The sequence below is a fragment of the Mobula hypostoma genome, chromosome 28 (genome assembly GCF_963921235.1).
Source record: "Mobula hypostoma chromosome 28, sMobHyp1.1, whole genome shotgun sequence".
Taxonomy (NCBI): domain Eukaryota; kingdom Metazoa; phylum Chordata; class Chondrichthyes; order Myliobatiformes; family Myliobatidae; genus Mobula; species Mobula hypostoma.
In genome coordinates, this window is record NC_086124.1 from 6,526,102 (window position 1) to 6,552,525 (window position 26,424).

At 44.2% G+C, this 26,424-nt stretch overlaps 1 long non-coding RNA gene across 2 annotated transcripts; it reads right to left on the reverse strand.

Moving 5' to 3' along the window:
* Nucleotides 1-3,413: 3,413 nt before the first annotated feature.
* LOC134339059 (uncharacterized) lies at nt 3,414-25,536 on the reverse strand. Of its 2 annotated transcripts, XR_010016339.1 has the most exons (4): nt 25,512-25,536; nt 9,100-9,190; nt 7,528-7,960; nt 3,414-3,584 (listed from the first exon to the last, which is right to left on the reverse strand). It is a non-coding gene; the product is annotated as an uncharacterized LOC134339059 (long non-coding RNA). The 2 variants fall into 2 exon arrangements; XR_010016338.1 differs by lacking the exon at nt 3,414-3,584 and having other exon boundaries at nt 7,316-7,960.
* Between the last annotated feature and the right edge of the window lie 888 nt (nt 25,537-26,424).

The following is a 26,424-nucleotide window of genomic DNA, read 5'->3' on the forward strand; positions in this document are numbered from 1 at the left end:
CTTAAACGTTGACATCGAGCTTGCATGCACCACTTGTGCTGGCAGCTCCTACCATCCTCCGAACGAAGAAGTTTCCCCTCCTGTTCCTCTTGAACTTTTCACCATTCACCCTTAACCCATGACCTCTTGTTGTAGTCTCACCCAACCTCAGAGGAAAAAGCCTGCTTGCATTTGCCCCATCAATGCCTCTCGTCATTTTGTATACCTCTATCAAATCTTCTCTCAATCTCCTATGTTCCGAGGAGTAAAGTCCTAACCTATTCAATCTTTCCTTATAACTCAGGTTCTCCAGACCCGGCAATGTTCTTGTAAATTTCCTCAGCACTCTTTCAACATTATTTGCATCTTCTTGTTTTCAAAATTCAAAGTTCGAAGTAACTTTATAATCAAAGCACATATTCCCTCAATAGCCACTTCATTAGGTATCTCCTTTACCTCCTTCCCAATGGTAGTAGTGAGAAGAGGACATGGCCTGAACAGTGATGGTCTTTGATGATGGCCACCAATGATTCAACTTGGCCGAGGAACTGATTGAAATGGTGCGAAGAGCAGGGTCCCTGTCAATGTAGCTCAATGTTAATCCAAGTCAGTAATTTCTCTGCAGTCCCTTGACAGGACACAGCAAAATCCAGTAAGCTTTGGCCTCCCTTTTCAAATAACAAGTCCCTGCTTTGTACCTCTGGCACCATCCGTGTAAAGCTCTGTTTCTCTTCTAAAGACTCCAAGTAGTTTTAAAAGATAAACATTGGCTTTATTCATCACAAGTACAGTGAAACATACAGTGAAATAGATCATTAGTGCCAACGACCAACACCATTCGAGGATGCACTGGGAGTCTCATTTCTGGCGCCAACTTAGCATTGATCACAATTCACTAACGTGTGGGAGGTGGGAGGAAACCGGAGCACCAGGAGGAAACAAACGCAGTCACGAAGGAGAACGCACAAACTCCTCACGGACAGCGGCGGGAATCAAACCTACGTTGCTGGCACTGTAGAGCGTGACGCTAACCACTCTTACTGTTGTGCAGCTCCTTTTCCCTCTAAGACAGATAGAGAACCCTCTTACTGTCCTATCTCCGTAACGCTCTGACGTCTCTCTGTCCTTTCACTTCTGGCCTCTTGCCCATTCCTGAATGGAATTGTTTCTCTGCCGGCAACAGGTGCTGAGGCACGGACCTCTGGAATTCCCTTCCTGAATTTCTCCATCTCTCCACCACTCCTCCTTTTAGATTAGATTATGAAGACACGCAGTCCTCTATTATTGTCATTTAGTAATACATGCATTAAGAAATGATACAATATTTCCTCCAGTGTGATATCACAAAACACAGGACAGAACAAGACTGAAAAACTGACAAAACCACATAATTATAACATATAGTTACAACAGTGTAACAATACCATAACTTGATGAAGAAGTCCATGAGCACAGTAAAAGTTCAAAGTCTCTCAAATGTCCCACATCTCACGCAGACGGGAGAAGGAAGAAAAACTCTCCCTGATGTGCCGACCACAATCCGACTCAGTCATCTGAAAACTTCGAGCTCTGATCAGCTCTCCGACACCGAATACTGAGCGCCATCTCTGTCCGAACGATTCAACCTCCTTCTCGGTCGCCAAAAGCAGGCAAGGCCGGGGATTTTGAGGCCTACCCTCCGAAAGATTCCCGACCACACAGTAACGACAGCAGCGAACGGGCGTTTCAGAAATTTCTCCAGATGTTCCGCTGTGCTTTCACATCCATTCTCCATCAAATCAGAATTGTCCACAGCCGGTATTTAACAGATACGATATCACTTCTCACCGGAGGGCTGCGCATGCGCAGGCGTGTCGCCATCTTCTCCTCCCGCCTTATGGGAACATTCTGACTGGCTGCATCATTTTTTGGCATGGGGGGAGTGGTTTACTGCACAGGATCGAAGTAAGCTGCAGAGAATTGTAGACTTAGCTCCATCATGGGCACCAGACTCCGTAGTACCTGGGACATCTTCAAGGAGAGATGCCTCAGAAAGGTGGTGACCATCTTTAAGGACCCCCATCACCCAGGACATGCCCCCTTTTCATTGATACCATCAGGAAGGAGGTACAGAAGCCTGAAGGTACACACTCAATGATTCAGTAACAGCTTCTTCCCCTCTGCCATCCAACTTGCAAATGGACATTGAACTTATGAACACTACCTGACTACATTTATTTCTATTTTTGCACTACTTATATAATCCTATATACATATATTGATATATATATATTTAACTTAACATCCTGAGGGTGGCAATTCTGCAGGCAAAAGTACCTTGCTAATGACAGAGGTCAGAGGAGAATGACCAGACTGGTTCAAGCACCCAGGGAGGCAACAGAAACCCAGATAACCACACGTTACAACAGTGGTGTGCAGAAGAGCATCTCTGAATGCACAACATGCCCAGCCTTGGAGTGGATGGGCCATAGCAGCAAAAGACCATGAGCACAGACCCAGTGGCCACTTAATTAGGTACAGGAGGTAGCTAATAAAATGACCACTGAGTATATATTTATATATTTATTTACTTATTGAGATTTGTGGAATAGGCCCTTCCGATACTTTGGGCCGCCCCACCCAGTAACCCCGATTTAACTCTCACCTGATCACGGGACAATTTAAAATGACTAGTTAACCTACCGACCGGTACTTCTTTGGAATGTGGGAGGAAACCGAAGGAAACCCCATGCAGTCATGGGGAGAACATACAAGCTCCTTACAGAAGCGACTGGAATTGAACCCAGGTCGCCGGTCCTGTAGAGCGTTGTGCTATCTGCGACGCTACCGTGCCGCTCCACCTCACCTGCCCGCCCACCAACAACTCCAAAACGTATCACTTTCCTACAACTATCTGGTTGCTCCTTCTTTGTTGACGCTTTGTGCCCTCTTTGATCGCGGCAGACTGGTTCAGCGACCTGAAGTGAATTAATGACACCGCACTAACATTAATGGAACTGAGCTGAACTGGATATGCCTGGACTGCTTCGATGATTTGTGGATTGGTGTTTTATATTCTGTGTTTATCACTCGTATTTTTCTTGACATTAGCGTGATTTGTTCTCTTTTTGCACGTTGGGGGTTTTGTATTCTTCTTTAAATGGGTTACATGGTTTTTCTTTCTCTGTTTCATGGCTGTCTGTGGGAAGATGGATCTCAGGGTTGTATATTACATCCATACTTTGATAATAAATGTATTTTGATATCTTGAGTCTTGAATATCATCTTTTATTGTTGCTTCTCAAATACCCTTACTTTACACAGTGTTAGCACGTGGCCAAGTGGTTTAGGCATTCGTCTAGTGATCTGAAGGTCGCTAGTTCGAGCCTTGGCTGAGGCAGCGTGTTGTGTCCTTGAGCAAGGCACTTAACCACACATTGCTCTGCGACGACACCGGTGCCAAGCTGTATGGGTCCTAATGCCCTCCCCTTGGACAACATCGGTGGCGTGGAGAGGGGAGACTTGCAGCATGGGCAAATGCTGGTCTTCCGTACGACCTTGCCCAGGCTTGCGCCCTGGAAACCTTCCAAGGCGCAAATCCATGATCTCACGAGACTAACAGATGCCTATATAAAAAAAACACAGTAAAACCCTGTTTAGTAAAAATACTCAACAGACGATAAATAATTTGCTCAGTAAATCACTTGTCTTAATTACGGCCTCAGATTAAAACCTGATATATATTATGCTCAGCTTCAAAAAGAAATCAGATGAGATTCCTTTCCCTTGACCCAAGTGCTACTCCTGCCCACTCACCTCCTCCCTCACTTTCATTCAGGGCTCGAACACTCTTTCCAGGTGAGGCAACACTTCACCTGTGAACCTGTTGGGGTTGTCTATTGTGTCTGGTGCTCCCGATGCGGCCTCGTCCACATTGGTGGGACTCGTGTAAACTGGGGGGACCGCTTCATCGAGCACCTCCGCTCCATCTGCCAAAAGCCAAACTTCCCAGTGGCCAAACATGTTAATTCCCATTTCCATTCCTGTTCCGATGTGTCGATCAATGGCCTCCTCTTGTGCTAAAAGAAAGCCACCCTCAGAGCGGAGGAGCAACACCTTATATTCCGTTTGGGTAGCCTCCAACCTGCTGGCATGAATATCAATCTCTCCTTCCAGTAAAAAAATTCCCTCCCCCTCCCCTCTTCTCCTATTCCCCACCCTGGCCTCTAACCCCTTCTCATCTGCCTGTCACCTCCTCCTACCCTTTCTCCAATGGTCCACTCTCCTCTCCTATCAGATTCCTTCCTCTCCAGCCCTTTACCGTTCCCACCCATCTGGCTTCACCCATCACCTTCCTGCTAGCCTCCTTCCCCTCTCCCACCACCTTGGCACCCCCAGGGTGGAGCTCAAGTTGGCATGCACTAGATGTGTAAAAGGGACTGTTTCTGTCCGTGACTCTACTATTAGTTGCAAAGATATTGCATCAATATGTTGGCCTCAGGATTGATCCTCGAAGATATTGATGCCTAGCAGCTGGGAGCTGTGCCTTGCTGGTGGCTGCGCAAGTCGACATGGTAGTGGGGAAAGAATATGGCAAACTTGCCTTTGTTAGTCAAAACATTGAGCTCGAGAATCAGGAAATTACGTTTCAGCTTTATAAAGCCCCAGAAAGGCTGCAACCGGAGAATTGCATTCAGTTCTGATGGGTCCCATTACAGGAAGGATGAAAATGGTGCAGAAGAGGTTTAGAAGGAAGCTTCCTGGATTGAGAGCTCAAGCTATGAGGATACTAGCGTTGTGTTCTCTGGAGCAGCAGAGACTGAGGGGAGATCTAACAAAGTTTCATAAGAATATCAGACAATAAAATAGACAGCTAAGCAATGTTCCCTCTAAGCTGTGTGTGCACAAACGTCTTTTGCTAAGAGTGCACAAAGGAATTTAAATTGCACACAAAAAGTTGTCACCCTCTGCCTCGCTAGCATGCTAAGTATATTCCACAAATGTACGCAATCACTTCTCCTTGTCTGGCTTCTGATGCGGTTGGTGCTGAGAATGTAAAGTTTACGATGATTTGCCTGCAGATTTTAGAACTAGCTTATTTCTACTGTTTTTATTGAAGGAATTATTCAGTGCACACATGCTGTTGTCACTGGGCAAAAAATTGCACAGCACAAGATTTTTGTGCACGCTGGTCATTACAAATTAGAGGAAACATTGCAGCTTTTTTTCCCCTCAGAATGGAAGTGTCTAATACGATTGGGGATGTGTTTAAGGTGAGACATGACAAGATCAAAGGAGAGTTGTAGGGCAAACTTTTCACACAGGGAGTGGCGAATGCCTGGGGTTGCTGGTAGAGAGGTTAGAAAGACTTGTAGGTCTCTTGAGAGAGGCACATGAATGAGCAGATAACAGAGAAACTTGGACACTATGTAGGCAGTAGAGATTAGTTATGCATTTAATTACTAATTTTATTGATTCAGCACTACATCATGGGCCATATGACCTAGTCCTGTGTTCTATTTTCTAAGAAAACAGACTTGTAAATTAAAGTCACACAACTCTAAAGGCACCACAGCACTATATCACAAACTGAGAAATGGTTGGATTCTTTGGCTGTGAAGTTTAAACCTGATCAATCATTTTGATCAGCCACCTCCTCAGGCCCCTCTATCTAGTACTCCTATCCCTGCATTGCAAACATTTTAAACCACTTTTTATAATGCTGTTTACATGAAAATGCATGTAGCATTTATGTATTTATGCAAATAATATTCCATATCTGTACTTTATCCTCTAATTTTATATATTAGGATTGTTGAATGTTTTTTGTTGTGTGTCGCACCAATGCATCACAGCAAATTCCTAATACATGTAAATACATTCAGTGTGTTCTCTGAAACTGCGAGATATCATCGGCAACCCCTGCGTTGGGCGGCAGGGCCTCGGCTCAGTTCACTTCCAGAAGTGGGGAAACGCAAGCATAAGGAACAGGCGAGACATGGTACAGGCAGAAGTACGGATCCGTGAGGAAGAGAAGCTGATGTCAAAGGCAGTGGAACAAGGGTCCCAGGGTGCCTGAACAAAATGGGATCTGCCTAAGCGTAAGATCTCATGGGCAGAGTTATGGCGACTGGAGCCCTTCCGTATTTCCTTCCTCTTGCAATCCGTGTATGACACCTTTCCTTCACCATTACATCTGTACACATGGGGGATGAGAGAGGACCCGAACTGTAAGCTCTGTGGTCAAAAGGGGACACTGGCTCATATACTGTCCGGGTGTAAAACAGCTCTAACTCAAGGACGGTATAGGTGGCGCCATGATAAGGTGCTTCTGGCTCTTGCTGACACACTAGAGCGGGAGAGATGCAAGAAGAGGACGGTTGGCACAGATTTGAGGAAGGCCATCACCTTCATCAAAGAGGGAGCGAGGCCTTTCGTAACCAAACAACCAAAGCCTAATCTGCTGCTAACGGCCAGGTCCTGGGAGATGAGGGTCAATGTGGGAAGGTGGCTGCAAGTTCCCAGATGTGGTGCACACAACCCTACGCCCGGACATTGTACTGTGGTCAACCGAAGACAAGAAAATAATTCTGGTTGAGTTGACTGTGCCGTGGGAGGAGGGATGGGAAGAGGCCCACGAGAGAAAGGCCTTGAAGTACCAGCCTTTAGTGCAGGAGTGTAAAGACAAGGGATGGCAGGCATGGTTGTTCCCTGTGGAGATCGGCTGCAGAGGTTTCCCAGCCAAATCAGCATGGCGGTTGTTGTCAGATCTGGGCCTGGACGAAAGGAGCAAAAAACAAGCGGCTCGTAGGATGGGGGAAGAGGCAGAACGAGCTTCTTGTTGGATTTGGAGTAGGTGAGAGGAGGGGAACTGGAAGCCAGGAGCAGACGGGCAGTGATTTGGTCACCACTGCTGGCCCACCAACTGGAGAGTGTCGTGGTTAAGGGTCGAAACACTCGGTGAAGGTTGGGAACCACCTGATGACATCTGCTCCTGGCTGAAGGCTACGGTTACCTTATAAGGTAACTGGAGAATGCACCCTAACAGGTGTATGTAACAAATCCTGAATCTTCAAAAAGGGCACTATAGAAAGGCAAGATCTTCTTTCTGATAAGAAAAAGTCAAGAAGACCAGCTGGGTGGGGAAAACAAAGTGCAGAATATTTGAACTCGTTCTCTGGTTGTGTGAAGAGACAACCAGACTGTATGAAAGGGTGTGCCAAAATGCATCAAAGATTCAAAGTACATTTATTATCAAAGTATACAACCCTGAGATTCATCTTTTCCACAGACAACCACAAAACACAGAAAAGCCATGGAATTCGTTCAAAGAGAAACATCAACCCAACCCCCACACGCTAAAAAAAAGCAAATCATGCAAAAAGCAACCAAAAAACACAGAATATAAAACACAAAATCGAAATATCCCAGTGCTCAGCTGTGTTCATTATCTGCAGACCACCACGATTCAAAATCACCTAAAATAGCAATGATAAAAATCAGTGCCCAGAAACTAGAAACATATCATAACGTGAACTAGGGACCAAATTTACAAACTGTGTCGATTACATTTTGCTCTGGCACCATCCTTCGACAGCATCGAGGGGGAGAGGGATCATTCGAACGCAAAGTCCTTCCCTCAGGAGCAGTGAGACCATCACATGTAGGCACCTTACTCTGGCAGCAGCATACGAGAGGCTGGTAGACAGCACTGAACACCTGCTCACCCTCCGTACCCGCCACGATGACTCCAATCTTCCTCGGAGCTTTAATCAGCAAGATGGGCAAGAAGTGAAGTCGATTGTGGCCTCACGCCCCGTCTCCAGGCTTCTTGGCCTTGAGGCCACACACTTCACTCGAAGCCTCATGGAAAATCCTCAGAGACAACAAAGCAGCAGATCTCTCAACTGGCCTGAAAACACACCACCATAATGTAGATTCCAGCTGCTGAACAATGGATCACTGGCTCCAACAGTAACTGTAGCGGAGAAAGGCTAGGTGGCTATGGAAAAATAAAAGGAAGATCCTATTAATGATGAAGGATCTCGGCCCAAAACATCAACTGCTTATTCCCCTCCGCAAATGCTGACTGACTTGCTGAGCTCCTCCAACATTTTGTGTGTGTGTTGCTTCAGCGTGACTAACTTCACTCATCTCAACACGGAACTGATTCCATAACCTATGGACTCACTTTGAAGAACTTGCCTTCAATATTATTTTGTTAATATATTTTTTTTATTTGGACAGTTTGCCTTTCTTTGCATGCTGGTTGCTTGTCTTTGTGTGTAGTTTTTCAGTGATGCTGTTGTTTCTTTGTAAATACTGTGAATGCCTACAAGAAAATGAATTACAGGGTAGTACATCCAAATCCAAATATGAAAAAAATTACGAAAGAAGTCCAAAGATGAACCAGTCAGTAGGTTAATTGGTCGTTGTAAATTGACCTGTGATTAAGCTCGGGTTGGGACATTGTGGCTTGTTCAGCTGGAAGGTCCTGTTCCACACTGTATCTTAATAAATAAATAAATTTGCTAACATATATGTTCTTTGATAATAAATTTAGTTTAAACTATTTATTTAACACCCCTCACTTCCCTATTTAATCCTCCAAAGCAATTTACTGCCACCGAGATGCTTTTGAAGAGTGGAAATGGTTCTAATGCAGCTATCCAATTTTGCGTAGCAAGCTCCCAGCAGCAGCAATTGGAAAAAAGATCGTCTTTTTTTCCGATCAGAGGAGCTCCAAAAGACCACAACCCTGTGATAGGGCTTGGAGGCTCGTGCACCTCAACGGCCAGGTGAGCTGTGTTGTCTGGAGTCAGGGCTTTATCATTTGGCTCTTGGTAGGGCCAAGCAGGTCAAAGGGTAGAGGTCAGACTAGGAGTGATTCCCCCCCCCCACCCTCCCCCCACCCCCGGTCCTCCAGGTTCGGGGGTTCAGCTCAGTAAAAGCAAAATTATTACGGAAACAGCGATGAAGAATTCTTCTACATCAGAGTGCGACCACATTCCCGAGCCTCTACCCAGGACTTCCCCGACAAGAGGAAGCTAATGACACGATGAAGGAAGCCCTGAGCACTGCCAGACACGGAGGACCTACATTACTGCCTTAAACACCAGCGGCATAACAGGCGATACCTACCAATCTGCAACAGGGGAGAGAGATTTTCTATTTTCCAGATTAGTGCCCAAAGATCTTTTAGGCTTTCTTACATGGGGGTGTGATGTCTCACCTGAAAGAGAGTCGTAATTCGTTTTAGCTCTGGTAATCAAGATTGCTAAATCCCACCTCCCCACCCCCGAGGAAAACAGAGCAACCTTTCCTTGATAATCTGATATATAATTAGCAGGAAATAAGAGAGGCAGGGTGCTGTGCAGAGCTGTTAATGGTAAAAGCATCTCTGCTTCACTAGCAGTTGCAGAGTATGTACACCAGCTGACTAAAACCAAAAGATGACCACCAGATTAAGTTCCGCTAGCAGATCTGGTCACCACGTATGGTTTCAGCAGTGCTGCTAAACAAACAGTAATTTGAGTTCTTGATGCACTGTATAAATATATTTAAATTGCATTGCAGAAAGTGAGCGTGAAGTTATTTAAATAGGTTGTTACGACTGCCATTGATTGAAACCTGCTGTATTCCCAAAGTGGACTCCCACCAACAAAAACGCTCCGTGCAAAACTTAGTTGAATACAAATCAGCTACTCTCTTACGTTTAAAGTTCAAAGTAAATTTATTATCAAAGTACATGTATATCTCTATATACAACCCTGAGATTCATTTTCTTGTGGGAATACTCAATAAATACAAATAACCATAATAGAATCAATGAAAGGCTGCAGCAATTGGGACAATAAACTGTGCAAATACAGAAAGAAAGAAAGTAAAAGGAACTAATAATGATAAAACTTATTAGTATCTGGGATATCAACAAGCAAAGAAAATAGATCATAGTGTGATAAAGGGAAAGCTTTCGACAGGATTTACTTCAAGTCTCCAGAAAATCTGCCAAACAGAGCTCAGCAGTAAAAATATAACAAAGGGCAATAAACACTTCTGCTATACTTATATTGACGTATTCTTTTGGCATAATATCTGAAATCGATCTGGAAAATTTACTGGGAAAAATAAGAACGGAAATAACAAATTTCAGAAAACATTATGTACACCCAAGCGTGCTTAGATTAACACTACCAAGAACAGAAGAGGGAAGAGGAATAACAGACATTAAAAATCTAAACAGATAAAACTTCAAAGGATATATTTTCATCAACAGAAACGGGTTTCAGCACTTCTGGCAAGCATAAGTAATTCTGAGTCCACACCACTAAACTTACATGAGACAACAACCCAGAAAAATGAAGAAATTGTCATTGTTGAAAAAAATGTTAACCAATGGAAGAGTATGACCCTCCACAATCAGAGCAGTCTAGAGGAAGGACTGACAAGGAAGCATTGAATGACTAGCTCAGAGTGGGAGAGCCCTTCCCAGAAACAGAGGGGTTCCTTGTGGCCATACAGGACCAGGTGGTTAACAGAAAAAAATTATCAAAAATACATAATAAAAGACAAACAAATTCAAGATGACGAATGCAGAAAACGCCAAGAGAAACCAGAAACAATCCAACACTTTACAGGATCCTGCAGCAGTTTAACTCAATCTGATTACTTGCGCAGGCACAATCAAGTGGCAAACGTCATTCTGCAAAATCTTGCTTTAAGATACAAACTTATAAAAGAAACCATGCCTTACTATGAATACAAGCCTACTTTCAGAGTCGGAGTCCCACAAATTATATTACAACCAATCCGTTATTGCAGATAGGACAATCCATAATAACTGTCCAGATATAATAATACAGGATAAACAAGCAAGAAATATAGCTACTTCAAGCACACATAACATACAGAAATCAGTAAATGAAATATGTTGAATTAAAAGAGGAAATTGAAAGACTATGGAATATGAACAGGGTATACCTTGTCCCGATAGTAACATCTACAACTGGTATCAAAGTCACGACACAATAGCATTAAACAATTCGACCTACTCAGCAATATTTAGGTAAATCTCCAGAAAGCCGCAATACTAAACACTGCTAGAATAGACTGAAAGTTCCTAGCAATTGAGAAAAGAGGGTGCTTGGTAATAGATAGGTTAGATAGGTAGAGTGATACATGGATAGATGGATAGATATCGAGAACATGAGATGAAGAGTCCTTGAATGTGAGTCCATAGGTTGGGGGAGCAGTTCAAAGATGGACCAAGTGAAGTTGAGTGACGTTATTCCCTTCGGTTCAAGAGCCAGGTGGTTGAGGGGTAATAACCACTCCTGGGCCTAGTGGTGTGAGTCCTGAGGCTTCTGTACCTTCCTCATGGTAGCAGCAGGAAGAGAGCATGACCTGGGCATGAATTGGCCAGGGAATTCTTCAAAAAAAAAAGTCTGATTGAAATCCCCGACAATGACTTGAAATGCGTCAGCGTGGACTGTTTCTTGTTTGGTGACGGCATCGTGCAGTAGCTCAAGTGCTTTATTATAGTCGGCCACTGGCGGTATGTAAACTGCAGTCAGGATCACAGAGGAGAAACAGAATAGCAGCTTTTGATATTATGAACACTGATCTAATCTATAGTGAAAACTGCAATAGACAGTTTGGAGGAACATTGGCGTTTTAATCTGGTTCCAAGCATCATTTAACATTCATGTAAGATTTCTGCTGATTATGCATCTGTTTGTTATTTATTTAAAGCCATGCAGTTTATTTCCCCTCTCTCTCTCAATATGTTTAAGGAATACATAAAAGTGGTTCTGGGGAACAAGTACTTTAATTGAAAGCTCCAGCATCCATATGCACCTCCCACTGCCACTCTGATTTTACGCCATTTCCATCTCTTGCTCCAAATAATAAAGAGAATGAAAAGCCTGCATTTGCATAGCTTCTTTCCCATCCCTTTAGAGATTGTTACAGCCATCCAGACATACGGCACACTGGCCCAATGGTCAGAGCCCTGAGTCTACGAATCGCGGCGGGTCTACTGGGGAAGTCAAATGCCTGATGTCCGTGCACCCATGAGTTCGCTGGAGACTGGAGGCCTGTCCTAGGGTTAGAGGGTTGTGCCTGTGTTCAGCTGGGAGGGAGGAGCAGAACTTGTTTTGTTTTTGTTGCTTTGCCGCTTAGTATGTCCTGCTTTGACGTGTTCTGCCAAGCATGGTTGCCATAAGATATAGGAGCAGAATTTGGCCCTTCGAGTGTGCTCCACTGTATCATCATGGCTGATCCATTTTCCCTCTCAGCCCCAACCTCCTGCTTTCTCCCCCATATCCTTTCATGCTCTGACCAATCAAGAATCTATCAACCTCTGGCTTAAATATATCCAGTGACGTGGCCTCCACAGCCACCTGTGGCAATGAATTCCACAGATTCACCACTCTCTAGCTGAAGAAATTCCTCCTCATCTCCATTCTAAATGCTCCCTCAATTCTGAGGCTGTGCCTTTTGGTCCTGAACTCCCCCACCACAGGCAACTTCCTCTCCACATCCACTCTATTGAGGCCTTTCAAAATTCGAGAGGTTTCATTGAGATTCCCCCACCCCTCATTCTTCTGAATTCCAGTGCGTACAGGCCCAGAGCTATCAATCTCTGGTAACCCTCTCATTCCCAGAATCATTCTCCTGAACCTCTTCTGAACTCTCTCCAATGTCAGCACATCCTTTCTGACATAAGGGGCCCAAAACTCCTCACAATACTCCAAGTGAGGCCTCACCAGTGCCTGATAAATCCTCGACATTACATCCTCACTTTTATATTCTAGTCCTCTCAAAATGAATGCTAACATTGCATTTGCCTTCCTCACCACTGACTCAACATGCAAGTTAAACTTTTGGGATGGTATGTTGGTGGCGGAATGTGTGGTGGCACTTGTGAGCTGACCACAGCACATCCTTGAGTGTGTTGGTTGTTGTTAACGCAAATGACATATTTCATGGCATGTTTCGGATGTACATGTGATAAATAAATCTGTCTCAGAATCAGCATGGAAACAGGCCTTCAGTTCAGCTTTCTAGGACAACCAAGATCTCAGCTAAGCTAATTCGATTTGGCCTATATCCTTGTTCCATTAACACATCAAATTTGCTGGTGAACACAACGAAACAGCCCGAAACGTCGACTGTACCTCTTCCTAGAGATGCCGCCTGGCCTGCTGCATTCACCAGCAAATTTGATGTGTGTTGCTTGAATTTCCAGCATCTGCAGAATTCCTCGTGTTTACGTCCTTGTTCCATTAGCCATGTTGGCCCATATCCTGGTTCCATTGGCCATGCTGGCCCATATCCTGGTGCCATTGGCTGTGATCATCCCATCTCCTGGTTCCATTTGGCCATGTTTGACCCATATCCCTCCAAACCTTTCCTATCCATATGGCTAAGTATCGTTTAAATGTTGTTAAGTTACCTGCCTCAGCCACTTTCTCTGTCAACTCATTCCTGACCATCCTCTGGGTAAAGAAGTTGTCCATCAGTTTCCTGATAAATTTTTCTCCTCTCACTTTATATCTGTGCCCTCTAGACCTTGATTCCCCAACCTTGGAATCTGTGCAAAATCGAAGTTCCTCAGGATTTCATACATCTTTTTAAGATCAACCTTCATTCTCTTACAGTTCCTTAAGGTTGTTATAGTCAGGATGGGTGGTTGGCAGCTCAACTAGGAGAAGGAAAACTTTGATCACTAACCTCCGCTGCCTTGTGGCTATACCCACTCATGGGGAAGGTTTCAGGAGTAAACCCCAAGGGAAAAATCTGGAGCTGGAGACCCTAAGGCAGTCCTATGTTGAGTTCAACACTGACTGGCAACTCCTGGTGCCAAACTGTATCAGCTTCTGTTGTTCCTTTGGGTTCATCTGATGCATGGAGAGGGAGAGCTTGCTACATGGGCAACTGCTTGGTCTCCATATCGTAGTGCCTGGCTTGTCTATCTAAACAGCTAGGACACAACACCCGTGGTTGACCCTGACCGACGGAGGCCTCATACTCCTACGGTCTAAAGGTTGCCAACCTTCTAAATCTCCCTCCGAAATTCAGCTCCTCGAAAATCCAGGAAGCATCCGAACAAATCTCCTCTGCGCCCTCTTCAACTTAATGGCTTCTTTCCAAACCTGAACACATTATTCCAAGTGGAGCATGCCAATGAAATGTATTTGAAGTGTTAGCTGTTAGTCAGGAAAGTACCAGTCAATCCTCACACAGTGAGATGCAGCAAACCTGTTAATCTATGTAGAGATTAAGGGGTAAATTTAAACCAGGATACTGGGGACAATTCCAGAAATAATATCATGGGATATTTCATATCAATTTGACAAAGGATGTGTGGTATTTTTTAAAATTGGAATAGGCCCTTCCAGCCCTTCACACTGCGCCACCCTGCAACACCCAATTTAACCTAGCCTAATCAAAGGACAATTTACAATGACCAACTAACCTACCAACTGGTACGTCTTTGGGCTGTGAGAGAAACTGGAACACCCAGAGGAAACCCATGTGGTCATGAGGAGAACATACAACTTCCTTACAGGAAGCAGAGGGAATTGAACCTGGGTCGAACATTGTGCTAACCACTAGGCCACGGTGCCATGTTATAAAACAGAGTGTCAGCTTAAACCAGTCTGGCCATTATCCTCTGACCTCTCTCATTAACAAGGTGTTTTCGCCCAGTGAATTACTGTTCACTGGATTTTTTTTTTTATTTATCACGTCACTCTCTGTAAACTCTGCGTGCAGAAATCCCCAACATACCTTTCTCTACCACCACCCTGTGAGGGTGTTCCACTCACTCACAACACTTTGTGTAAAAAAATGCACCTCCCACATTCCCCCAACACTTTCTTCAATCCCCTTGAAATTATGTCCCCTCATATTAGCCATTTCCACCCTGGGAAACAGTTTCTTGTCTCTCAATGCCTCTTATCATCTTGTGTTCCTCAATCAAATCGTCTCCCATCCTCCTTCACTCCAAAGAGAAAAGCCCTAGCTCACTCAACCTATCCTCATTAAGACATGCTCTCTAATCCAGGCAGCATCCTGGTAAATCTCCTCTGCACCCTCTCTAAAGCCTCCACATTCTTTGTATAATGAGGTGGCCAGAACTGAACCCAATATCCTAAGTGTGGTCTAACCAGAGTTTTATAGATCTACAAAATTACCTCTGCAGCTCTAGAACACAATCCCCCAGCTAATGGAATCCACCACACTGTGCACTTTATCTTAAGAGCTGATCTATAAAGTAGATAATCTGGTTCTGCAGAAGTCCCTTGCAATTCTGTCAGGGAATTTTTAAATTTGGCAACACTGGGGCAGCCCATATGAGGTAAGGTCCTCTATCATGCATGTCATTTAATAGCTGAAGTAATCTAAACGTTCCTTTGACTGTATTGAGAGCAGTCTCATTAAACTTCCACACACACACACACACACACACACAGCACAGTAATAGTAATTATTGGAGGAAATCAGCAGGTCAGGCAGCATCTGTAGAGAGGAAATTGACCATTGGCTTATCAGGTCAAAATCCTTCTTCTGTGGGTGAGATCAGTCCAGATGAAGGGTCTTGACACAAAAATGCACTAGGGAAGTCTAAGACCAGAGCACTCAGCCTCAGAACAGAGGGACGTCCTTTTAGAATGGAGATGAAGAGAAATTTCTTTAGCCAGAGAGTGGTGGATCTGTGGAACGTATTGCCTCAGGAGACCAAGGCATTGAGTACATTTAAGGCAGAGTTTGATAGATTCTTGATTAATCAGGGCACGAACAGATGCAGGGAGAAGGCAGGAGATTGGGGCTGGGAGGGAAGATGGGCCAGCCATGATGAAATGGCACAGCAGACTGGATAGACCAAATGGCATAATTCTGCTGGTGCTCTGCCCCAGAAGGCTGTGGAGGCCAAGTCTCCAGATGCTTTCAAGAAAGAGATGGATAGAGCTCTTAAAGATAGCGGAATCAAAGGTTATGGGGATAAGGCAGGAACTGGATACTGATTGTGAATGATCAGCCATGATCACAGTGAATGGCGGTGCTGGCTCGAAGGGCTGAATGGCCTACTCCTGCACCTATTGTCTATTGTCTATTGTCTAAAACAGTCTCCCAATTTACGACGGGTCTCACCGATGTAGAGGAGGCCACATCGGGAGCACCAGACACAGTAGACAACCCCAGCAGATTCGCAGGTGAAGGGTTGCCTCACCTGGAAGGGCTGTTTGGGGCCCTGAATGGAGGTGAATGGGCAGGTGTAGCCTTTGGGCCGCTTGCAGGGATAAGTGCCTGGAGGGATGACTGGACAAGGGAATAGTGGAAGGAGAAATCCCTGCAGAAGACGGAGAGAGAAGGGGGGACAAAGTTTGTGTCAAGGATCATCATAGTGTGGGGGCAGCCCGCAAGTGTCGCCACGCTTCCAGCGCCACCATTGCTTGCTCACAACTCACTAACCCGCACGTTGTCGGAAAATGGAAGGTAAGCAGAGCTACACACAAACATACAAACTCCTTACAGACAATGGTGGGAAGTGAAACCGCGCCACAGGCACCGTATAGCATCGCCCTAACCACTGCGCTACCGTGCCGCACAATACCGGGGGGGGGAGGTGTAATCTAGTCGCAAAATTCAAAGAGTATTCATGAAGCACTCTGACCTGCCTGTGATGGTTTATTGAAGGGAGAGGAGCCCTTCCATAAAGTCAACTTTTCCTTACATGTAATCACCCGCGACTCTTCGGGACTCCTTTATAAGCTGTAAAGTTCTCGGGGATACCCTAAAGGTGCTCTATAGATGTAAAACTTCACTTTTTTTTTTGCAATCCTACTCAACGGCCACTTTGTTAGACACCTCCTGTACCCAATAAAGAGGCCACTGGGTACAAGTCATGGTCTTCGGCTGCTGCAGCCCATCCGCTCGAAGGTTTGATGTGTTTACTGTTTGGAGACGCTCTTCTGCACACCACTGTTGTAATTATCGTGGCTATCTGAGTTACTGGCTCCTTCCTATCAGCTTGAACTGCAACGCCCACCTCCACCCCATCCCATAGTCAGCGAGTCCCAGCATCGGAGGTCCATGCGGACAATTTTTATTGATTTATTTCTCGAGGTACAGGATGGAACATGTCCTTCCTCAGCTCCGAGCCATGACACCCAGCAATCCCCTGATGTAATCTGCACCTCACCGCGGGACAGCTTACAATGACTAATTAACCTACGAACCAGTACGTCTTTGGATTGTGGGAGGAAGCCAAAGGACCCAGAGGAAAGCCACACAGTCACGGGGAGAACATAAAAGCTCTTTGCAATCAGCGGCGTAAATTGAACCCGGGTCATCTATACTATAAAGCGTTGTGCTATGACGCATTTCACCATTTGATTTTATGTACATATGATTAATAAATGATTCTGAATCTGAAGCATTCCGAGGATCCTGGTCTATCTGGGTTCCCAGTCACTCTCGCTGGAACTTCTCATTATAGCCTTGTTATTTACAGTTTCCAAGTTGTTCGACTTGTTTTCCACATTACACCACCCTTCTAAACAGTCACTTTATTTGTTGAAAAGTATTTGCGATGATGTGGAAGTTACTACATAAATACAAAGCTTTCTTTTTTTTTCAAAACCACCCACTTCCTGTCTCGTCTGCAACTAAAAGACCAAATCATTCCATCTCAGCCAAGAAAACCAAATGCTTACAAAAAAAAATGATGCAGTAACTCCTTATTATTTTGTGTACAAACTCATGAGGGCTGCGCTGGGAGCCTGGCTGTCTCCCTCCAGAATCTGCGATTGGCAGGGAGCTCTGGGGGGAGATGCAGGGGAACATGGCAGCGCCATGGCAACCAGAGGTAGCCTGGGATCTGGGCTGAGCTGGTAGGCCTAGTGAAAGACACCCACAGGCCTGGCCAAAGATCACCGGTCATCCTGCCTAAGGGGTGCACTGCGAACAAGCCCTTCAAAATCACATGGTTTAAAGTCCTGGACGATGTACTGAGGGATGAACTGACTTCAGCCACTAAGAGGCTCTCTGTTGGTCAGGGTCGACCTGGACGTTGTGCCCAAGGTGTCTACATTTCAGTCAATAGGCAAGCCAGGACAATGGAATATGGAGAGCAAGCTGTTGCCCATGCAACAGGCTCCCCCTCTCCACACAGCTGATGAATCTAAAGGAACGGCAGAGACCGATACAGTTTGGTACCAACAGGGTCGCAGGAATTGTCAGTCAGCGTTGAACCCTGAGGTCTTCTTTCTTGCCGGCATTCACAGTAAATACAGAAGAAACACTATAGAATCAATGAAAAGATGCAGACCGGACAAACAACCAATGTGCAAGACAACAAACTGTAATCAACAAAGGAAAAAACATACAAAATAATAATAATAAATAAGCAATAACTACTGAGATGAAGAGTCCTTGAAAGTGAGTCCATAGGTTATGGAAACACAAGCAAATCTGCAGATGCTGGAATTTCAAGCAACACACATAAAAATTGCTGGTGAACGCAGCAGGCCAGGCAGCATCTCTAGGAAGCGGTACAGTCGATGTTTCCGGCCGAGACCCTTCGTCAGGACTAACTGAAAGCAGAGATAGTAAGAGATTTGAAAGTGGGAGGGGGAGGGGGAGATCCGAAATGATAGGAGAAGACAGGAGGGGGAGGGATGGAGCCAAGAGCTGGACAGGTGATTGGCAAAAGGGGATATGAGAGGATCATGGGACAGGAGACCCAGGGAGAAAGAACTGGGGAGGGGGGGGAGCCCAGAGGATGGACAAGGAGTATAGTGAGAGGGACAGAGGGGGAAAAAGGAGAGAGAAAAAAATTATTAATAATAATAAAAGATAAATAAATAACGGATGGGGTACGAAGGGGAGGTGGGGCATTAACGGAAGTTAGAGAAGTCAATGTTCATGCCATAGGTTATGGGATCAGTTTGGAGTTGGAGTGAGTGAAGTTATCCCCTGTGGTTCAAGAGCCCAATGGTTGAGTTCCTGAACAGTTCTGGATTCTTCCCCCTTCCTTTCCAGTCCTGATGAAGGGTCTCAGCCCAAATCGGCAACTGTTTATTCCCCTCATAAACACGAGATGTTCCGCAGATCCAAAGCAACAGAAGTTGTGGAAGAAGGGTCTCGGCCTGAAATGTCAACTGGTTATTCATTTCCATAGATGCTGCCTGACCTGCTGAGTTCCTCCAGTATTTTGTGTGTGTTTATTCCCCTTCCCAGATGCTGCCTGTCCTGCTGAGTTCTTTTCAACATTTGTGCGTGTTGCTCGAGATTGCCAGCATCAGTAGAATCTCTTCTGCTTATGAACTTTTCTGCCAAATCTGCACTTTCTCGGTAACTGCAACACCACATCCTGCATTGTTTTCTTGCGTACTGCAATATACATATGTATGGGATGATCTGTCTTCATAGTCTTCACACAAAAGCTTTTCATTGTGAAATTGTTGTGTTATAACTGTGAACCAAGTCACTGGTGGACTTGGTAGTTAGTCGATGTGGACGCCTTTATTCTAGCTAAACGGGTACACAGGCATCATATTTGAGACACTCTTGGAAGAAGAGGGCTGCCAGACCAAATATTGCTGTTGTTAAGTGCTATCGAGTTGCTGTCGACTCATGGCGACCCAATGGATAATTGTCTTAAGTGACTTTCAATCCTTGCAAAGGCGCCTCATTGCTGATAACATTGCATTCATCGCTGTCCTTATGTGTCCATCCATCTGATTGTGACCTTCTTCTCTCCCATTGTCCTTCCACCTTGCCAAGCATGATATCTTTTTCCAGGGAGCTGTTTCTGCCCAAATTACCATAGGCAGAGTCTCGTCATTTGAGCCTCCAGAGAGAGCCTTGGTTTGATCTTGTTGAGGACCGATTTGTTTGTTCTGTGAGGGGTCCATGAGATGTGCAGTATCTTTCTCCAGCACCACAGTTTAAAAGCATCCATACGCTTCCCATCCTTCTTCTTCACCATCCAACTTTTGCATCCATATAGGGTTGGTGAGAACACCATCACCTGCACAAGTCAAATCTTTGTATGTAGAGATAGACTCCCATTCCTGAGAAACTTCTCTAAATCCTCCATGGCTGTTCTGCCAGATCTTCATTGGATTTCTTGGACTGCTTACTGCTTTGGTGTTATTCATTGATCCAAGTAAGTTGCAACTGTCAGCCACTTCAATTTCCTCTCCATCGAGTTTGAAATTGGTTGTGCTTTCAGAATCTGGAGGTCCTGATGGCTCTTTTCTTTACAGCCCCTGCAATGCCCAAGGAGAGAGTAGATTCTACACAGCGAGCAGCCAGTAAAACCTTTCACTCCACTTCTATAGGTTTCTCTCACAGTGGTGTCTGAAAAGAGGATGCTGTCTAAGTTGCATGCCATCTTGGTCAATGTCTCCCATCCACTACATAATGTACTGGTCGGGCACAGGAGTACATTCAGCCAGAGACTCATTCCACCGAGATGCAACACAGAGCGTCATAGGAAGCCATTCCTGCCTGTGGCCATCAAACTTTACAACTCCTCCCTTGGAGGGTCAGACACCCTGTGCCGATAGGCCGGTCCTGGACTTATTTCATAATTTATTGGCATAATTTACATACTACTATTTAACTATTTATGGTTCTATTACTATTTATTACTTATGGTGCAACTGTAATGAAAACCAATTTCCCCCTGGGATCAATAAAGTATGACTATGACTATGACTATAACTATGACTATACCTGCCCTCCACTCCCCTCTCTGGCACAAAATGATACAAAAGTCTTAGAAACCCTAGCTTTATATATGTGCTAAGACTTTTTCACAGTACTGAATATATGCCTGCTAGAATGTATTCTGAAATTAGGGTATATGGCAAGCCACCAACCTTCAGATCTGAATATGGATTGTAGATTGAATTTAAAATACAGCCCTGAACAATAGTTTTCCTGGAGCTGTTAACTGGAGTTGATTGCAAACCAGACAATGCTGATTAACATTCATTTTGGGTGTCTGGATTGTGGGTGAGAAGAAGGTGTGTGAATACTGTATGTAATTCAAAGGAAGCACTGTAGATACATTGCAACTATAGAATTGTCCTGCTGTTAATTTTGATCTTTAGTATGTAATGTTGCATCAAGGAGGCCTCTTCCTCCAAGAGTGTCTCAATATGATGCCCACTGCTCATTTATGTTGTATAAAACACTTCTATATCCACTACCTTCGTTGTCTCTCCAGTGACCTTGTTCGGGACACAATACTCACGCTATTTTTAAAAGGAAAATATATTTATCCACATAAAAGGAAGTCAGAGAGTTGAATGAAATGGACAAAGGAGAAATGTCTCAAAAATAAAGATTGGCACTGACTTCGTTTTGGCTTGTGATTAGAAAAAGATTCTGCAGTGGAGCACTGTAGCTCACGTTGTTATGAAGACCATCTGGAAGTGCTGCTCAAATCTCAATGTTGTAAGATTTGGAAATGTGATTATTTAGACCTTTTCTTTTTGAAGGAAAAGGCTTGCAAATGAAAAGTAATTTAGTAATTTGTGAACAATAATTAATATAGTCTAAAGAATTTCCGAAATCATGATAAATTAAGCAGCCAGTTATTTAAGAAAACCATATAAACGTGCACCTTATTCTGCAACTGGACCCAACATACCGATGCAGCTACAAAAAAGCCATGACCGCAGCTTTATTTCATTTGGAGTCTGAGGAGATCTGGGATGTCACCAAAGACAGTCGCAAATTTTGACACATGTACCATGGAGAGCATTCTAACTGGCTGCATCGTTGTCTGGTACGGAGGGGTTGGGGGGGGTGGGGGAGACCTACTGCACAGGATTAAAACAAACTGCAGAGGGTTGTAAACTTAGTCAGCTCCATCATGGGCACTAGCCTCTGTAGTATCCAGAATCTCTTCAAGGAACAATTCCCAAAAAGGAGACATACATCATTAACGACACCCCCCCCCCCAATCACCCAGGACATGCCCTCTTCTCATTGCTACCATCAGGGAGGAGGTGCAGAAGCCTGAAGGCACACACTCAGTGATTCAGGAACGGCTTCTTCCCCTCTGCCATCCGATTTCTGAATGGACATTGAACCCATGAGCACTACCTCACGATTTTATTTCTGTTTTTTTTCTGCCATACTTATTTTAACTTAACGATTAGATATATATATATTCCACGCTGTATCTCAATAAATAAATTAAATATATATATATATATATATATTTCACTAAAATTCTGTTTTTTTCCTCTATGTTTATTTATCATGGATTTCATTGTACTGCTACTGTAAAGTTAACAAATTTCATGACATAACCTTTTTGCCAGTGAAATTAAACCAGATTCTGATTCCGATTTTGATTTAATTTAACTATTTAATAGATACTTACTGTAATTCACAGTGTTTTATGTTGTTATGTATTGCATTGTACTGCTGCCGCAAACATAACAAATTTCATGACATATGCCAGTGACATTAAACCTGTCTGATTCCGAATTGTTCCATTGTCCGCGCAAGTTAGTGAAACCTGCCACCAACGTTAAGTGAAGAAAAGGGAAGCAAGATTACAATTGCAGAACAGTTCCTCTTTATGCAAATGTTTGCTGAACTATTAATACACATGTCCTGGTTATCATTTCCCTCTTCCTGTCTTATATATAAAAAAGAAAAGTATGTTTATTCAGTGGAGCGTTTGATGTCACATGTGGGGCACGGAGGCTGTGCAGATTCTGACTTTGGTCAGGGAAGGAGAAGGGGAGAGGTTTGTTCACTGGTACAGCCCTCCCATGCCGGATGGAGATGACAGGGGGGAAGGGTCGGTGGCATGGAATGTGCGTGTAATCGCTGTTTGACCAGACATGGGGCCTCCTCGCATTCCAGCCTCTTACATAGCACTTACTGTTCTATAAATCACACACAGGCTTTGCCTCATGAATAACGATTTTTCAAAGAGTTCTATTGTTAAATATTGGCTGGCAAAGAGGCAGGTGAATAAGCGCACTGAATTTTTACTTTATCTACGGACAGTAAAATTCATGACTTGTAAAGCTCCCTTAGTTACAACATCAGCAGTTTATCAGCATTATTCAGCCTCTTAAACCTTCCAAGGATTAAACCCTTAATGGATGAAGCTAGGCCTTCTGATCATTCTCAACTCTGGCAGACTTTACGCATAGTTTATTCCTGTTACAAGCTCGGTAGAGGTGGCATTGTCCAAAGCTGACAAGTTATCGAATCCGATATAATTTCTTGAGCAGAATGTTATTCATTTAGTTATTGAGATACAGCACGGAATATGCCCTCTGGCCCTTTGAGCCGAGCCGCCCACCAATCCCTCAATTTAACCCTAGCCTAATCACCGGACGACTCACAATGACCGATTAACCTTCCAACCGGTACGTCTTTGGACTGTGGGAAGAAACCGGAGCACCAGGAGAAAAGTCACGTGGTCATGAGGAGGACGTACAAACTTCTTACAGACAGCAGTGGAAATTGAACAGAGGTCACCAGTGCTGTCATTGCTTTTTATGCTAACTGCTACAGTATCCTACCAGGGCATCCAGCACACAACTCTTAAGTATTTCTTTACTCCACTGCCAGTGGCTGTAGTGTGTATCATCAGTAAGATACACTGCGGTTACTTGCCAGACTATTCCAACTGAGCTCTTTGCTGAGCAACTGATCTTTTTTTTACAAACGAGAGAAAATCTGCTGATGCTGGAAATCCAAAGGAACACACACAAAATGCTGGAGGAACTCAGCAGGTCACGCAGCATCTATGCAGGGGGATAAATAGTCAATGTTTCAGCCTGAGACCTTTCTTCAGGTCTGAGAGGGAAGGGAGAAGATGCCAGAATTAAAAGGCGGGAGGGGAGGGGTGGAAGAGGCTAGCTGGAAGCCAGTTGGATGGGAAAGGCCAAGGACTGGAGAGGAAGCAATCTGACAGGAGAGAAGAGTGGACAATAGGAGAAAGGGCAGGAATTAATTTAATATTTTAAATTACAAAATATAAGAACACCCCTCCCACTCACCCAACTTCCCACTCACCAGACTTCACCAATCACTTTCCAGCTTGCACTCCCTCCTCTCCCCCTACCTTCTTATTCTGGCGTCTTTCCCCTTCCTTTCCAGTCCTAATGAAGGGTCTCGGCTTGAAATGCCGATGGTTTATTCCTCTCCATAAATGCTGTTGGTAGATCTTTGGACTGTGGGAGGAAACCGGAGCACCCGGGGGAAACCCATGTGTTCACGGGGAGAACGTGCAAACTCCTTACAGGCAGCGGCGGGAATTGAACCCAGGTCTCCTGAACTGTAAAACGTTGTGCTAACCACTACGCTACCGTGCCGCTCCCACGGTAACATAACTTCATCTTCTGAAGTTACGTTTTGTAACTTCAAAAAATTAAGCTAATTCAGTGGAAGACATGGGAGTCTGAAATGCGGGTCCAACTTCAAGTTTCTCTTCAGCAAGGTGCGCACGTATCATGTGGTAGTGTGATGATCTATGCAATTAACTTATTTTTACATATAACCCGTAATTAATTATCTAAATGAACAAGATTGCTTCATCAAACAATCGTCGTCTTCGTGGCTATCCCTCGAGGTCGAGGATGATGGTCTTCGTTCCGTACAGAGCGAAGACGTCTATGCGTGTATTTGTTTAACGTGTACTTGATGTTGCACTCCAAGAGGCACACGATACTTCACAAATCAACCAACTGATTCCAATGGCATGGAAACCACGACGATTGGAGCTGATGGATTTGTTGCAGCCTTCATCCACCTTCACAGCCGTTGAGTTCGAAGTAACTTCGTCCGCCTGTTCCACCGTTGAGGTCTTGGTTGGATTGTTCTTTGTCAGGGACCTCACCCTCGACCTTACCGCCATGGGTGACCCTACCAGGAGCATAGCTCCAGACGGCATTGTTCTTGGGATCTCAGGACCACACAAGCTTCTCCACCACGACAAGGTGACAATCCACAGAGAAGATCAAGATACGACTGTTGGCAGAATTTCAGATGGTGACCAAAGGGCATACAGGAGCAAGATATATCAGCTAGTTGAGTGGTGGTGCAGCAACAACCTTGCACTCAACATCAGCAAGACCAAAGAGCTGGTTGTGGACTTCAAGAAAGGCTAAGATGAGGGAACACACACCAATCCTCATAGAGGGATCAGCAGCTGAGAGGGTGAGCAATTTCAAGCTCCTGGGTGTCAATATCTCTGAGGACTTAACCTGGACGCAACAGATTGTTGCAGCTATAAAGAAAGCAAGATGGTGGCTATCTTTCATTCAAAGTTTGAGGAGATTTGGTTTGTCAACCAAACTTCTATAAATGTACGGCAGAGTGCGTTCTGACCGGCTGCATCACTGTCTGGTATGGGTTGGGCTACTGCACAGGACCGAAGTAAGTTGCAGAAACTTGTAAAATAAGTCAGCTCCATTAGGGACCCCCCACCACCCAGGTCATGCCCTCTTCTTATTGTTACCATCGGGGAGGAGGTACAGAAGCCTGAAGGCACTCACTCAACGATTCAGGAATAGCTTCTTCCCCTCTGCCATCCGATTTCTGAATGGACATTGAACCCATGAACAATGCCTCACAACTTTTTATTTCTATTTTTGCTCTGCTTATTTTAACTTAACCATTTAATAGACTTACATATATAAACTTAATGTAACTCAGTTTTTTCCTACATTTATTTATCATGTATTTGCTGGCGTAAAATGTTTGTTTGATGATGAACTTCAATAAAAAATAAATTACAAAGAAATAGAAATATTAAGTACACAACAGATTACAGAGAAGTGAAATCCCAGCTGATTTAGTATCAGAGGTAAACAATCTCCTGATCCAGTACATTCAATTTGATGTCTCCTGATGCACACGGGCAATTCATTACCAGCATGAACTTCTCCTGATGGTTTCACCATGCTTCTCCCCCAAAAACAAGTTACACCAGTTTACAATTCAAAGCTCATCAAATTATCTTGTATTATAAACTAAGCCAACTGCTACAGATTATCTGTTTAATTTCAGGAAGTGAATGAATTTATTTTTCTCAGATGCAGAATTTCAACACCGCACATTGTCGATCCATAATTGCCTCTTAACTGAGTGATAGAGTGAGTGAGAGAGAGGTAGACAGAGAGAGAGAGAGAGAGAGGGAGAGAGAATTAGTAAATTTCTTCATGCTCAGTCACAGAATATCATCACTGAATATTGTCGATCCATAATTTACCCTCAACTGAGTGACAGAGTGAGAGACAGAGATACAGAGTGTTTTCGTGTAAGAGAGAGTGTGTGTGTGTATGTCTCTGTGTGTATGTGTATGTGTGTATATTTGTGTAAGAGTGTGTGTATGTCTGTGTGTATCTGTGTGTGTATGAGTACGTGTGTGTATGTGTGTGTGTATGTGTGTATGTGTGTGTGTATGTG